The sequence below is a fragment of the Bubalus bubalis genome, chromosome 23 (genome assembly GCF_019923935.1).
Source record: "Bubalus bubalis isolate 160015118507 breed Murrah chromosome 23, NDDB_SH_1, whole genome shotgun sequence".
Classification (NCBI taxonomy): Eukaryota; Metazoa; Chordata; class Mammalia; order Artiodactyla; family Bovidae; genus Bubalus; species Bubalus bubalis.
Genome location: NC_059179.1, coordinates 25,342,786 through 25,359,711, shown reverse-complemented (window position 1 = coordinate 25,359,711; position 16,926 = coordinate 25,342,786). Strand labels below are relative to the sequence as shown.

General features: G+C 48.6%; 1 long non-coding RNA gene across 2 annotated transcripts in view; it reads right to left on the bottom strand.

Moving 5' to 3' along the window:
- LOC123331364 overlaps positions 1–16,926 on the bottom strand; it is a 58,162-nt gene that overhangs the window by 15,668 nt on the left and 25,568 nt on the right. The window contains exons 5-6 of one of the 2 annotated variants that reach the window (XR_006547949.1): positions 16,346–16,476; positions 8,269–8,961 (exon numbers count right to left, since the gene is read on the bottom strand). This is a non-coding gene — a long non-coding RNA (uncharacterized LOC123331364). The remainder of the gene's footprint in view (positions 1–8,268; positions 8,962–16,345; positions 16,477–16,926) is intronic. The other variant, XR_006547948.1, reaches the window with a different exon arrangement.

Here is a 16,926-nt window from a genome sequence, read left to right as displayed (position 1 = left end):
AACCTAGATAGCATATTAAAAAGCAGAGACATTACTTTGCCAGAAAAGGTCCGTCTAGTCAAGGCTATGATTTTTCCAGTAGTCATGTATGGATGTGAGAGTTGGATCATAAAGAAAGCTGGGCACCGAAGAATGAATGCCTTTGAACTGGGGTCTTGAGAGTCCCTTGGACAGCAAGGAGATCAAACCAGTCAATCCTCAAGGAAATCAGTTCTGAATATTCATTTGAAGAACTGATGCTGAAGCGGAAGCTCCAATACTTTGGCCACCTGATGTGAAGAGCTGACACATTTGAAAAGACCCTGATGAAGATTGAAGGCAGAAGAAGAAGGGGACAACAGAGGATGAGATGGTTGGATGGCATCACCGACCTGATGGACATGAATTTGAACAGGCTCTGGGAGTTGGTGATGGACAGGGAAGCCTGGCATGCTGCAGTCCATGGAGTTACAAAGAGTCAGACACGACTGAACTGAACTGAATAATAATCTCTTGGGTATAAGGTGTTCCTTGTAACCAAGGAAAAGACCCTGAGGACAGATAATCGCTGTCTAAGGGAGGAAAAAACAAAAACGAAAAACTGAAAGCCTGAGGAGGAGGATAATAAATAGATTCTCTGTAGTGGAAATTACAAGTAGAACAGGGAGACCTTCCCTTCCTGGACCAAAAGCTACCCTGAGGTGCCAGGGGGCAGTGTGGGTATCACTGGCCATATCAAGTCTTCATCCCCGAAAACATCATACACAGTAAGGCAAGTCTTTAAAGGTTATGTGTATTGAGGGGGTCCTCTCACCAAGGGCCACTTCTGGCCCTTTATACAGACCACCTCATCCTCACAGCAGCCTAAGTCTGTACTGTCAGCATTCCTATTTTACAGATGAGGAAACCCAGGCAGGGAGCGGACAAGGACCTAGCCCAAGGTCGAGGATGAGAAAGTGATGGGGACCTTGGTCTCACCCACTGCTCTGTTTTGAAGACGGTCCAGGGAAAGTCATAGGGCCATTCAGCATGGACTTTGAAAAACCACCTCCAGCATGGAGTGGACAGTTGACTAAAGGACCTTTGAGGCAACTTCTTAGCCTGGGGTTTTCGGATTCCAGGATTCTGAGTGTGGTGTTTGGAAGAGGGGGTTCACCACAGGTTCTTTTCCCCCAAACACTCTCCTCCGTCCCCTCTTTCTCTTGCCTCCTGGCCAGGTATACACTGTTGCTGGGGGGAGGATGTACGGGGGTAGGCCCAGGAGTTCAGGATTACAATCTCCTATTTCCACCTGATATCCCCTGGGCACTCATTTATCCACAGGAAATGCTGTGTCTTACAAACTGCTCTCAACACCACAGAAGCAGGCATACTCCCCGCCCAACACCACTCTAAAGACAAAGAAACTAAGTCACCGGAGAGAGGCCTGGCCTCAGCTGGCCAGTGACAGGGCCAGGACAGGAACCTGGGTCTGTCTGAGTCCAGAAATCTGTGCTCTCTTCACAAAACCCCAGAATGCCCATGAAAGGCGGCTACAAAACACAGCTGCCTCTTCCCTGTTCTTCTCCAGATGTTAACGTGGCCTGAGAGCCAAGTGGAGCTAAGTGGGAGGGAAGGAGTCTAAACTCTTGGTTCTGACTGCAAATGGCACGTGCCTCCCGCAGCCCAAGTCCTCACATCAGAGAAGCTGGCAGCCCACATACGCTTATCCCAGGTGGTGCCACGTACACGCTCCACACAAAGCAGGGGGTGGGATACAGGACGTGCCTTTTCTTACTGTGTTGATCAACAAGCTTGATCACAAGAGTCTGTAATGATAATCTGACAACAGTAAACAAAAGGAAGTTGGGTCGCTCCCTAAGCATTTAAAGTCTAGCCCTGGTCCAACGCTTGCAGTCTTCTTCTCTTCAGGTGAGGTCGGTGGGATCCTGTGACGAGCTGTCAGCTCCCTCGGAGCGGGGTGAAAAACGCCTCCCCACAAGGTTCACCCCCGGGAGCTGCCACCTCCCCAGCAGCCCAGCTCCGGTTCTGGCAGGGACAGGTGCTGCTTCCTTTATTTTGCCTGATAATGCTGTCATTTCCCTTGCGGGTTCCTTTGGCTGGTTTTTGTTTTTTATGCTACGGGAGTTCTCAATTAGCCTCTCTCCTCCACCATCTGCTGATGACAATGTTGGCGTTCGTGACAGCAGCCACAGAGGCTCCGTCCCGTCTGGGCTCTGAAACAGCGAGAAGGGACTCAGAGCTGAAGCAGCGAGAGGGGACTCAGAGCTGAAGCAGCGAGAGGGGACTCAGAGCTGAAGCAGCAAGAGAGGACTCAGAGCTGAAGCAGCGAGAAGGGACTCAGAGCCTGGCTCCAGACCAGAGTCGATGCTCCCCCACTGTGGGCAGACCAGAGATGACAGAGATGGGGAGGGGCTGCGTTTCCTCTTAGAAGAGCAAATAAAATGAAACAATTCCACTCCTAAGTGTTTACCTAAGAGAAACAAATGTATGTCCACAGGAGCCCTTGTACACAAATATCCACAGCACTTTTCTTTTTAACCACCTAAAACTGGAAATAACCCAAATGTCCATCAGCTGGTGGGTGGATTAACAAAGATACATCCATACAATGGACTGCTACTTGGCAGTAAACAAATTTCCAACACACACAACAGGATTGAACCTCAAAAAGCATTATGCTAAGGGGAGGAAACCAAAGACACAAAAGACTACTTACTGTCAATTCTATTGATGTGAATCTCTAGAAAAGGCAAAGCTATAGTTAAAGAAAAATAAACCACTGGTTGCCAAGGGTTGGGAGCTGGGGAAACAGATTGACTACAAAGGGTTATGAGTGACCTTCGGGGCTGATGGAAATGTCCTATATCTTGATTGTTCTACTGGTTAGTAAGCATATACATTCATCAAAACTCATTCAACTGCACTCTTAAAATGACCAAATTTTATTGCATGTAAACCCTACTTCAAGAATACTGTTGTGTTTTGTTTTTTTTTTTTTCAATTAAACAGGTTATTTTTAAACCACAAGATGTTTCAGAGCCTTTGGTACACTGATGTACATTTTCAATCTTCAGGAAAGAGCTGCAGATATGGCCAAGGTTTTTTAAATTCACTTGACAAAAGATTTAATCAAAACTTTTACAGAACATTCGTTAAAATCTTGAGGAAACAGGTAGAGAAAATTGCATTAGAAAATTACCAACCTGGATAAAGCATTGCCCTCTCTTCACTATCATCTTTAAAAACTCAAACCCCCTTGAGAAAAAGAATACATTCAGCAGGACATCTTCATGGGCTTCCTGGTTAAGTAGGCAATTTCCTGCAGGTTGAACACCAGGTATTATTAGCGTAAGTTCACTGGGTGAGGGAGAGGGTCCTGGGAGGGGAAGCAGGAGCCAGAAGCCTGACTGGGTGGGTGCCCTGTATGCTGTGGCCATCCATTCATCCATCATTCACCCTGTGAGACACTCTGCCATGTGTCAGAGAAGCAGTCAGATAAGGTGCCCACCCTCTAGTAGCCCACAGCCTTGCTACTCCTATTGAGAGCTGTCTGTCCCCAAGTTCCAGCACCCATGAGACCCTCTCATCCATGATTTTCTTCTGGGACTTCTATTAGTAACTGCCTTTTTCTAGTAGGAGGGGGGGTGCACCATCCTGCCCACCTCCAACTGCCGTGATCACCAACTCTAACAAATGGGTCACCCCAAGCTCCCTGATCACCACAAGGGATTTAGCACTGGCCCTGGAAAGCTCAATGGCACCCCACTCCAGTACTCTTGCCTGGAAAATCCCATGGATAGAGGAGCCTGGTAGTCTGCAGTCCATGGGGTCGTGAAGAGTCGGACACGACCGAGCGACTTCACTTTTACTTTTCACTTTCATGCATCGGAGAAGGAAATGGCAACCCACTCCAGTGTTCTTGCCTGCAGAATCCCAAGGACGGGGGAGCCTGGTGGGCTGCCGTCTATGGGGTCGCACAGAGTCGGACACGACTGAATCGACTTAGCAGCCGCAGCAGCAGCAGCAGCAGCTGGAAAGCTCTGGCAGGTGGCAGTAAAGGGAGAGAGTCTTACAGCTCATTACATCTCAAGCCACATGCAAATTCTTCCTACCCCTCCATAAGCCTACCTGTTGCTCTGAACCAGAAAAACCAGATGAGAGAGAGCATTGTGGAGACAGCTGCATGGAACAGGGGTTCCCAACCCCCAGGCCATGGACCAATATCAGTTGGTGGCCTGTTAGGAACCAAGTCACACAGCAGATTAGGGTTAGGTTTAGGGTGTGCTTGAGACAGCTTCAAATCTCCACAGATTAAAGTCAAAGCGGAATATCCTGAGCTTGCCACAAAAGCACTGAAAAGCCTGCTTCCACTTCCAACATCTGATTTTTGTGAAGCAGGGCTTTCTGCAGTGACAGCAATGAGATTACAGAGAAGCCTGTACTTAGCAACACCCTTCAGGTGTCACTGTCTCCCATCACCCCAGATGGGACCATCTAGCTGCCCGAAAACAAGCTCAGGGCTCCCCCTGATTCTGCATTATGATGAATTGCATCATTATTTCATTATCTATCACAATGTAATAATAAGAGAAGTAAAGTACACAACAAATGTAACGCACTTGAACCATCCCCAAACTATCCCAACCTCACCCCACTCGGCCCAGTCCATGGAAAAATTTTCTTCCATGACACTGGTCCCTGGTGCCAACAAAGTTGGGGACCGCTGGCATAGAACATGCCTACTTTGCTAAGTGGATGAAGAGCCCTGGTACAGCAAGCTCTTCTGTCTCCCTTCTGCCTCTCAGGGCTCCCTGACATGACTACGTGGTTCCTGCCCAGAAACTCTAGGGAAGCAAAGCTCAGACCCAAGACTGGGACCCTAGTCTGCTCTTTCTAGAAATAGCTCCTAATTCCTGCACTATACTGTTTCCTCCCCACTCCTCACCTAGGAAAGAAGGCAGACCCAGGAGTGTACAAGATTCTCCTCGCCTTTTTCTGTATTCCATGCACCTTGCTTTTCATCCAGTCACACACACACACACAAAGATGACAACCCTAAACCACCAAGGCTTAGAGACAGAAGTGCCTGGGAGATGGAACCAGAATTGGTAACACACGACTGCCCTGATCTACAGCTCCCCTACTGCTCAGGGTCTAGAGAGGGTACCCAGAGCCCCAGGAACACGCTCTGGAAACAAACAGAATCTTGGAAACATGCTCTGCTGAAGGGAAATGGTCAGACGTTTTGGCTGCCCATCACTTTCTACACTGCGTTCTTGGGTAAGAAAGCACCATTTCCTCTACAGAAACCTGGAGTCATGCACACTCCGCTAGGCTCCAGGCTACCGGACCTTGCACAGGTGACCCCAGCTCCATCAGGAGATGCACCCACACCAGACCTCACCCAGGACCTGGGGACGCAAGGTCTCCAGAATGGCAGCGGGACTCCAGTCTCTAGCAGCAGGGTAAACCTCATGTCCACCTGTGTCCAGCACACATGCCTCTGTCCTCACCAGGCTGTTGGAAACCACAGGTCTCCTAGTTTTCCTGGAGATATTGGTTTTCCAAGGCTGATTCTTCAGCCTTCCTATCGTTCCCCCTTTAATATCTTTTTAATAACTTCCATTGCTGCTACACGATCATTACACTGTGCATGCACAATACCCATTGCCTCTAAACTAGCAGTGGTCAGACTTTTTGCTCAAGACCACGTCACACTTTAAAAATTAAGGATCCTCAAGAGCTTTTGCTTATTCCATTACATCTATTGGTATTTACTGCATTAGAAATTAAAAGTGAGACTTTTTAAAAAGATATTAATGATTTTAAAATAATAATGAAGTTATTGCAGTGAAAGTGAAGTCGCTGAGTCATGTCTGACTCTTTGCAACCCTATGGACTGTAGCCTACCAGGCTTCTCCGTCCATGGGATTTCCAGGGCAAGAGTACCAGAGTGGGTTGCCAGTTCCTTCTCCAAATTTACAACATGTTAACATAAATTAGGTGTTTTATAAAAACTGTATTTTCCCCCCAAAATTTAGTGATATGAAATGGCATTGTTTTCTGAGTTTGCAGGTCTCGGTAATGGCTGGCTTCATAGAAGACAGCTTATCATCTCTCTGCTTCTCCCTTCAATCTGTTTTGATACCACATACCATGTAGATTTTGGATAACTGCATTGCACATTTATGACAAAGACTGAAAAAGACAAATACCTCCCTGTTATCACAAGAACACATGTGAGCTCACATATCCCTCTGAAAGGGTCTCTGAAACCCATGGGAGTTCCCAGAGCATGCTTTGAGAATCACTAGTTTAAGCCTATCAGATCTACTTATGGGACTGACTTCCTGGCTAAGGATCCACACTAGATCTTGTGAGGGAAATGACCCCGGTCCTCTGTTACTGGTGAGAAGAGTGGGAGAGGCAGCAGCTAACCAATGGGACCAAAAACAGAGCAGTCGCTACCATCTCCCCAGCAAGGTCACACGTTCCATGAGGGCAGGCTTGGATTCTATTTTGTTCACTGTTCCATCCACAGATAGGAGAACTTCTGATAGGCACTCAATAAACATGTGTTGAGAGAATGAATCAAATAAATGCATGTGTATACATATTTTGAAAGTGAAGGGTTAGTTGCTTAATCGTGTCTCTTTGCGACCCCATAGACTGTAGCCCACCAGGCTTCTCTATCCACGGAATTCTCCAAGCAAGAATACCAGAATGGGTAGCCATTCCCTTCTCCAGGGGATCTTCCCTGACTCGGGGGTATATTTTAAGGAATCTGCTAAAAAAAAATTAAGAAAGAAAACAGAAAATCCTAGCTGCCCTAGGTGATAAACCTCACCCCTAGGAACACGCAGGTTTCCAGAATCACAACTAGACAGGAAGCACCGTGATAGCCGACGCTGTGACTCGTCTGTGTCACCCTAGCACTTCACGGGAGGGCCCCACCTCAGAGGTGCTCGGGGCAGCTGCACAAATGACCACACAGTGGAGACGTGACCGTCTGGTGTGGCAGGTGTCTGCTGCTCATATTATGTCACTGTAAGGCTTTTCACGGATATCTCCTGGAGGCTGATGCATCAAAACCATAGCATCAGTGAGGAGGCCAAGGAATTAACTGCCCCAGTCATCTTCAATTTCTTTCTTCATAACAGAATAGTTATCTCAGATGGCATTTTCCACTGCATGCCGCAGGAGAAGTGGGGCTGCTTCAGATGAGGTGGTGCTCCGTAGAATCAACCTCTTCATCTGCCCCTCTATTCCCCCTTCCACCCCCCACCACCATGCAGCCCCCATGCCAGGAGCAGTCTGAGGCCACAGCCCAATCCAGACACTCCCCAGAGAGATAAGAGTCTTGGTACCACTGAGCCTGTTTCCAGGTGTGATAAACTTTCACCTCCTGTCCCTGGGTCCCTGGCCACCGTGAGTCACACTCCTATGTCCTCTGTTGCTGCCTCAGCCAGTTTGAGGAGGCTTTTTGTCACTTGTAGCCAGAGCAGCCTTAATAAAGTTAGCCGATCTGTGTGGATGCCGTCACAGGAGCCCCTAAGCCTTTATCGTTTCCCAGCAATCACCCCCATAAGCCCTACTGGGAAACTGTGGGCTGAGGATGGAGAAGGAGCAGCAGTAAAAACCTGTGACCATCTATTGACCAGCACGTTCCCAGCCTGCAGGGCAGGGGTCCTTTACCCTAGATGAAATTAGTTAACCTCCTTGGCTCTCTTCCAGCAGACACACACACACCCGCACACACGCACATGCACGCACACACAAAGAGGTGGAGATTAAAAATAAAAAGAGAGAGAGAGAACTCTTTCATTCTGGGCAAGATCTAAATGCAATTACAATTCAGCAGATCCATGAGGAAATTGACAAGAGCCAATGCTTTGCACAAGGCATGCTCTGATTTCATGCCGACAAATTATTTTTTAAAGGGCATTAATATCACAAGCTGATGACTTTTAGCCCTGAGCAAATGATGCATTTTAATGCTTCTTTACACACAGCTCTCAGCCCAAGTGAAGCTGTCTTCTTCGGCAAACCATTAGCAAACATTTACATTTCAAAACTCAACAGGACGGCTGTTGTTAGGTTTTCCTTTCTTTTCATAAATGCCCGCACAGATAACTCATATTTCACATGCTAAGTGTTGTGTAGCATCCTGTTTCTAACCCCTGGCATACCTTTAGAAGATGGTGGCTCCTGGTTTTCAGGCCGACCATCTAAAGATTGATTTTGAAAGGGAGAAAGAAAGATAGTGGCATCATCAAACACTATTACCTTTGTGGCAGGCAGGCTCTTTTTGAAATGGCAGTGTATTTTCAGGTTCCTTTATTCCTCAGCACAGGCGAAGGAACCAGACATCCGGTGCCTTCTCCTGCTTGAGAGTCAGAGCAGGATCCTCAGAGAGCAAAGTCTAGTGGTTAGTGTTCATCTTTCCAAGTGTGGCCAAAATGACAGTGAGCCCGGGGGGTGGAGGAGAATTAGAATCAATTAGGGGCAGAAGCTCATTTTCCTCTTTAATAGACACAACTTGGATAAGAGTCACAGAATTAGAGGTTTTGAGTGTGCAGTCAGGATCTGATGCGTTTTAGGTCATCATCTTACAGTTCAGTCTATGCTCTAGACTGGAGTCTTCAATGCCCCCCACTATAACAGTTTGAGCATGCTGACTCTGCAGGCAGACAGGTATGGGTTCAAATCCCAGCTCAGCCACTCCCTGGCAGTGACACTTTGCACAAGCGACTCAACCTCTTCCGTTTTCTCCATCTGTAAAATGGGAATAACAAGGCCGCCCAGCTCACCAAGTTACTGCTGATGTGATGATTCCTGCGATGAGGTCCACATACATTGTTCCTTCCCAGAGGGAACCTTTCCATCCATGCTGCTCCACCACCTCCATGGCTTAGGTTCACTCTTCTCCCAAGAATGGCTGTGCAGCTTTGTCCAAACCTTACAATCTCCTTTAATAATCTGGGGAGGTAATCAGAGAAACAAGATGATGAAAACAATGTTGTGTTGCAACAGGTTTGCAGGGGTAGCTGTACAACGCTCTACATTTACTAAAACTCATTGAATTGTACATGCACAGTGGGTGAATTTTATGGTGTGTGAATTAGACATCAATAAAATAAACAATGGAGAAAGAAGTGGAAACCACTCCAGTACTCTTGCCTGGGAAATCCCATGGACAGAGGAGCCTGGTGTGCTGCAGTCCACGGGGTGCACTTGGAAGAGTCAGACACAACTTAGTGACCAAACACCAGCAACAAGAAAATAAACAGCCAGGCCAGGAAAGTTAGCAAGGATCCAAAAGGTTACCTGACAAAGATTAACAAATGGTTTGAAATCCCCCATGTGTCTGAGACTTACGCTCTGACTCAAACATTCTCGACTCCTCGTGCCCTTTAAATAAAAGGAGCACTTGACATGCACAGGCCCTGGTGACTCAGACGGTAAAGAATCTGCCTATGACATGGGAGATCCAGGTTTGATCCCTGGGTCAGGAAGATCTCCTGGAGAAGGGATTGGCTACCCACTCCAGCATACTTGTCTGGAGAATCCCATGGACAGAGGAGCCTGGAGAGCTACAGTCCACGGGGTCCCAAAGAGTCAGACACGACTGGGCAGCTGACACTTTCACTGACTTGCACACTCTTTCCCTTCACCTGTCTGCTCTGTGTCTAATGTTGGGACAACTGACAGATCATGAGTCTTTAAGGCAAGACCCACCTCCCTCCCCGCTTCCCCAGAGGAAATGTGCTCCCCTGCTCTCTGCCCACCTTTCCTTCCCCAGGTGACACTGATTGGAAGGAACTCAATGAATATGAATGGCACTGGAGAGATTCGTACCAGGAAATCCAGACCCAGGAGCGATCTTGTTACTGAGCTAGGGGAAAGCTGAAAGAAAACGCAATCCATTCTACCTAATGTTCACTCGCCCTGACAGCTCATCTCTCCCACACACTCATTCCCCCAAATATTTATCTATCTTGCTTCCTCTCTGGGTACACAATGGCCCTAGCTAGCTTGAACGGAGATGACATTCTCCTGAAAAACGTCTTTTGCAGTGATGTGTGCACTCCGTTATTTTGGGAGCAGCCGACATCGCTACAGGATGGCTATTTAGAGTCCCTGGGGCATCCTTCTGGTGCAAAATGCCTCTGTCCTTCTTCATTCTCCATCTCTGTCCCACTCAGGTGGGCAAAACACAGCCTGCTTCAAGGTGACCTTAGAAGGAGGGAGAGGACAGCCCTCCCAGGTACCTACGGAGGACACCCCAGCTTTTTGACGCCTTAGGAAGCTGCCAGTGGCTCTGCTTTCTCCTCTGGAGCCCCTATCCCAGTCCCTGTTCCCTGCTCGAAACAGCACCTTAAATCCACTTCCCACTTCCCAGGGGTCTGCTTCCTGCTCACATCTTACCAAGTGTTCTCAGGATAAGTCAAAGTGTCAGTCGCTCAGTCATGTCCAACTCTTTGTGATCCTATGGACTATGGCCTGCCAGGATCCTCTGTCCTTGCGATTCTCCAGGCAAGAATACTGGAGTGGGTAGCCATTCCCTTCTCCAGAGGATCTTCCCCCCTAGGGATCAAACCCATGACTCTTACATTACAGACAGACTCTTTACTTGCCTGAGTCACCAATTTCTGACTGTGGTTTTCCCCAACAGATTTAAGATAAGGCAAAGGAAGAACACAAGGAGCCGCCCCATAACCACCCAAGAAAGGAGCTGAGATGGGCAGATTGAAATCACCCTTGCAGTGGTAGGGCCAGCACCACTGACTCAGGGGATCAAGATAGCTAAGAGCTCAGAGGGCCATTCAGGGCCCAGGCTCTGATGGGGACCTTGATTTTATTCCTCACCCACAGACATTAAGGAACAAAGGCCAGCAGACTTCTGCAGAATGGAGAGCAACAGAGACTCCACCAGACACACAGGGTGAGCCTGGGCAGCCCATGGATGTGTCCTTCCTGCTGACTGGACAGGTTTTAGCAGGGCCTGGTTTAAGGAGGCCCTAATACGCCCATCTCCACATAATCTCCCATCCTATTTTCTTTTTAGGCTTTTTTTTTCTGTCTGAACAGAACAACTCTCTGCCTTCCTTTTTCTGAAGCCACTCTGCAAATCTCAGGGCCCAGAAATAACTTCTGGCTTCCTCCTTTTAGGCCTCCTGTTCTCACACCCTGTTTTTCTGAAGTATAAGCAGGTTCAGCATTTTAGCACCTACTTGAGTTAGAATTCATCACCATCCAAAAGGATCCCTGCTCTGTCCGAAGCTGCCTGGTTGGTCATCCAGAACAAATCAGATGCGGATGCAAAGCTTTGCTTCCGGACCCCTCTTCAAGTGCTTACATGTGAGATTATTCTGCCCCAGAAGGGCCAGTCTGGGAGGAGGACAGAGAACACTGCCCATCGAAAGGGCCCCAGGAAGGTTTCCCTAGGTTCCCCATCTATCCTTGGGGAGACCTCCCTGTCAGTCTACAGCCACCTGCCTCACTCTGTTTGCACCCCTCTCCTCCCTCCAGCTAGGTCTCTCCTCTCAATAAGACCCCTCGCTCAGCCTCTTTATCCTCAGCTCATGACCACATTTAGCCCCTAATGAGCCCCTCGGACCTTCTGTCCTGCCTTTACTCACACTCCAGCCCCCATTCCCTGCACCCAGAACCACCCAGAACCTTCTGATCAGAGGACCTGGCAGCCCTGTCTGCAACCCCAGGGGTCAGCCATAAGCCCCACATTCTGCCCAGCTTCACCCTCCCACAGCCCTTCTCCACAATAAATCTCACCCCCACCCAGCCAGGGCTTCTCTAGTAGCTCAGTCAGTAAAGAACCTGCTTGCAGTGCAGGAGACCTGGGTTTGATCCCTGGGTTTGGAAGATCCCCTCCAGGAGGGCATGGCAATCCACTTCAGTATTCTTGCCTGGAGAATCCCATGCACAGAGGAGCCTAGGCTACAGTCCATAGGGTCACAAAGAGTTGGCCACGACTAAGAGACTAAGGGACTAAGTACCCACCCAGCCAGGGCACGGATCCAGATCCAGACCCAGACGGGAGCGTCATCTTTGATGGCCTGCGCTCGCTCATCCCCCTGACCATCCACCAGTGAATCCTGCAGATTCTGACTCCCACAGAGGTCCCGCGTGCACGTGCTCTCTTCCCCACCCCAGTGTCTCCGGAATCGGCCTCTCTGAGGTATCCACGCCCATGCCCCAGCTTCCCGTCCTCCAGAGGAGACAGTGGAACAAGTCACACCACTCCCTCCCTGGCTTGATGTCCCCAGTGATTCTCCCAGCACTTGAAATAAAATCCAGACTCCCTCCTGTGATCCACGTAGTCCTGCTAATCCTCAGCTCACCCTTCATGCTTAACGTCCTACAATACTCTCCGTGAACAAATGCCTCCTTCATATATTATACGTTACTCTTCAACTTCCTGTGCTTCTTAAGGAAGAATGGAAGCATTCCCCGGGCGCGTGCTCACAGTCGTCCTGATAGTGATCAGACATCTACACTGCCCAGTAGCACTTGCCCACTTCTCCAACCAAAGCAGAAACTAAGTGCATCATCTCTGCTCTCCAGTCACGTTTTCTACCTGAGGCTTAAGCCTTACCTCCCAACATCATCCCTTTTTCTAAATTCACGGTATTTTCTAACCGTGTCCCTATTCACTACGCAGCAGAAAAATAAGGCAGGCGGAAGTAATGGAAACTCTTTTGGTGCCCTCTTGTGGTCACAGCTAGTTAGCCGGCTGAGATGTGCCCATAAGGTGGTAGGCTTTTCTGTTGCTTTTGGAGAAGGAGAAGGCTGCTCTGGGGTCTCTACAACGGGGAGCTTCAAGCTGGGGAGGGAAATACTTTCAGGTACCAATCCTAGATAGATAGATAGATAGATAGATAGATAGATAAATAGATAGATAGATAGATAGATAGATCTCTATGGTAGATATATATATATGTATCCACCATCCACAGGGGGAGGAATCCAGATCAAAATCCTTTCCAGCCAGCATCTGAGTCTCAGATTCCTGTTTCCTAAAATAAGGGTAATAACCCCAGCCCAACCACCCAAGTAAGTGTGAAGTAACCATGAGATGGAGGATGGAGACTGAGTACTGGATCTACTGAATATATGTATGTATGTGTGCGTGTGCGTGCGTGCGTGTGTGTGTGTGTGTGTGTGTGTGTGTGTGTGTATTCCAGCATTCAACCTTGATATATTCTAAATGTTTCTCCTGTCCCCACACCCTTGCTATTCATACGAGTTTTCTGGAATCACCGAATGAGTCAGGCAGGATGGGGAGGAGGATGGATTGGGGGTGATGTGTGTCTGACAAAGAGGTGCCCATATGCCACTCATCGTCATACAGAAATGTCCTGGAGAAAACGTCAGCAGCAAGATGTTGCAAGTGGTGAGGCAGAAAGGTGGTGGGGGGGCGGTGGTTGGGGGTGGGGTGGTGTTGTCACCGTCCTGGGGAAATTCAAGGGCAGATGTTGGGTTCTGGCATTTGCCCAGATGAAAAGCCAAGAATCTGTGATTAAGAAAACTAACCCTAATCTCCTGTGTTTCCAATACGTCTAGAGCCCCTAACTTTAAAATATTCATCTTTGCACCCCTGGAACCTATTAAACTGTTGGACACCAACAGGTACTTAAGAAATAGGCAGTGCATGACTGAGAGTGAGTGAATTTGAAGGAATAAATGAATTTGATTTTGAGGAAATGTGTGCAACTCTACAAGCCTCTAGCTCTGAAGCTGCTTACTTTCTAGTCCTGCCCAAGCTCCTAAAGACCCTATTCTTGTCCTCTGTAAGCCTGAGCTTTTTCATCTCTCTTATTTTGACTACAGTGGGAAAAGGTCATGGCTCACTTTGTCGTAAGTGCCTAGAGTTTTGAAATTGCTCTCTGCACAGCTAATTTTGCATTGTCTGCCCATCACATTGCTTAAACTGAATAAAGAAAATATGCCTGCTTCTAACAGTGAAAATGGATAACCTTTTCCCTCAAACCAACAGTTCTTAATTCTGGTTGGACATTAGAATAAACTGAGAAGCTTATGTACTCATACACACACACAAACATACACACACAATCAGTCCTCAGGACCCATCCCAGAGCTATTACATTGAACTTTCTAGGGGTAAGGGCCTGGGCATCAGTATTTTTCCAAAGCTCCCAATACACATGTGTGCATGCTAAGTCATTTCAGTCATGTCTGACTCTTTGCAACGCTATGGACTGCAGCCCACAGGCTCCTCTGTCCTTAGGGATTCTCCAGGCAAGAACACTGGAGTGGGTTGCCATGCCCTCCTCCAAGGGATCTTCCCAACCCAGGGACTGAACCCACATCTCTTTTTCTTGTGCACTGGCACCACCCGGGAAGCCCCCTGATATGCATCCAGGCTTAAAAATTGCTGCATGATGGAGTGGACCCTTGCCCAGAAAGCACAGCCTCACTGACAATGCAGGATGAAGCGGTAGGCTTTAATGTTGCCTTCCAAGCACCCTGAGACTCGGACCAGGAAGAAAGGGAGGATCCTGAGCCCTAGGCTGGTAAAGATTTCCAGTCCTCACACCTCCTTGAGCACCTCTCTTGCTGATGGCCAAGAGGGGGATGGAACCCCAAAGGGCTAGATCTGCCTTGTCTGACTTAGGAATTTAGGAATAGTTTCCAGCAGGTGGACGGGCATCAGCACAGGCTCCAGGGTGGCCCTGCCAGGTCCAGCTGGCCTGGACAGAGAGCCATGGTAATGGTTAAGGGACAGAAAGACCTTCTTTTCACAGCACTAACTGGGTGGAAACTGGGCTTTCAATGCAAATAATCTGACATTTGGGGGTGCTGCATAAGGAACCCACTATTCATTTAAAATTATGTTTTCAACAGCCGCTCATGTATTTCAAACACAGCACATGAACCTAAATTCAATCTGCTGCGTTGTAATTTCTTGCTTTTCATTTAAGGCCCCCAGGCCTCAACTAATTTAAGGGACAATCTGGTGATGACAAGGAGACCATCTTCTTACAAAAATGTCACCAGCATAGGGGACTAATTCACAAATGTGGAGCACAATTGAGACTTTCCAAATCTTACCTACACTTTTGGAGTCTTTTAAAGCTATGCACCTGAGCCATAAAAAATAAAATAAAGTCTGTCTACTAGGTAGCAAATCATGGTGGTGCCCATCGCTTCTAGTCTCCACCAGACCGTTTGTTCTCTGTAATGTCTCTGCGCTCTTAAACATTAGTCAGCTGCCTTTGAAACCACGGGATAAGCATGAGCACGGATCATCCCTTTGTCATGTTCAAACAGTGATCTGACCGTGTCCCGCTGGCTCTCGGTGAGAACGGCAGACTTCGGATCATCAGTAAGCCCCATGCTGAGATCAGAAGTCCACCCCAGGCACAGGTACCAATGGCTTGTCACGGATGGATGGGAGAATTGTCAAGCTGCCTCTCTGCGTCTGACAGAGACACTGGGGAGAAGGCCTGTTTTAGGACTCCCTGCAGGGTGCTCTGATCCGCAGGCCAGGAACCTGGAGGTGCTGCCTCAGAAGGCAGAGTGGCACTCACCTTGAATGCATCACCCAGAGTCAAGCAGGTGCTCTGAGCTGGTCACCCTGGGGTGCCCCTACACAGAGCGGAGGCCTTCAGAGGACTCTCTGTCCATAATGGAGGGAAGTTACAGCAGTGAACCCTGACTCTCCGAGGGCTCATCCCTGGGAGCTGCTGAGAAGCAATCTATGCTTTCAAAAGACCTCGACTTTCCCTTGCCTCGCCCTCAACCCTCATCCTCACTGCTTTCCCCTCTGTCCTCAAATAGTGCTTGCCACACAGAACACACAATAAATAAAGTTCCCAAAGAGCAAATAAGCAATCCCTCATTAAAAGCCAACCCATAAGATAAGAGAGAGAAAAATCCAGGCTGGATGCCCCTCTTCTTTCAGAACTTTGGCTTAGAACTCATTCATTCATTGTCAGTGCCTGTTCCCTGACATCACTGCCTTGATGGGGCTCTGGCTGGCCCTTGGCAGAGGGAAGAACAAAACAGAAGGTGCTGCTGGGCAGAGTCTGACAGATTCTTAAATGAACCCCTGTCTTTGCTAGAAGAGAGAATCGAAAGGGAGAGAAGTAGGGAGACCCCACAGAGAAGGCTTTCAGTAAACATTGGTGGCAAACAGAACAGCCCTGTCACAGAGCATGCCGTGAGTCCCCGATGGTGCCCCATCCAAATGAGAGCCCTGTGGGGACGTAGCCTTCCTGCTCAGATGCTCGGGTCCTTCGAGCCTACAGATTCCGCTGGAGCCCACTCCTAAGAGCCACCCTGACTTGATGAGCTGGAGAGACCCCCAAATGTTACCCACCTGTGGAGAGCCTGAGGCCCTCTGGGTGCCTGAGAAGAGGTGAAGGGAAACCATCTCAGCTTTGGCCCATGCGGAGTCAGGGGTGAAGGCACCCTGTGCTGCGAGATGGGGCCGGCAGGGGTTGTGAGCTCCTAGTGAACAGTGGAGAGGGAAGCGCTGGGATTGACAGCAGAAACAGTCTAGGTCCCCCTCTGCCCTCCAGGGCTGACTACCTGAGTGATGGTGGGCACGTTAGGTCACTTCTTCCCCTAAATACTGTCTGTAGTAGTGTCTCCCAAAGTATACTCGCCAGAACACTCCTTGTGGTCCATGTAACACTGTCCTATAAAAATGTTCAGGTATCCCTGCTTCCAAGCTAGTCTTTCACAGTGTGAAAGAGAGCTACAGTGCATCTTGATGTCATAAGGCTCTGAGCGTTCCTACAGATGAACCTGTTTCCGTCAGCATTGTCCACCCGTGTTTGACAATGACCATGCAGCCTTTTTTCACAGGAGCATCTCCAGGGCAACTAATTTGGAAGAAGGCCAGTGTACAGAGTGATTCTCAACCTCTCCCTGGGGGGCAATGTTGCCCCCAGGGAA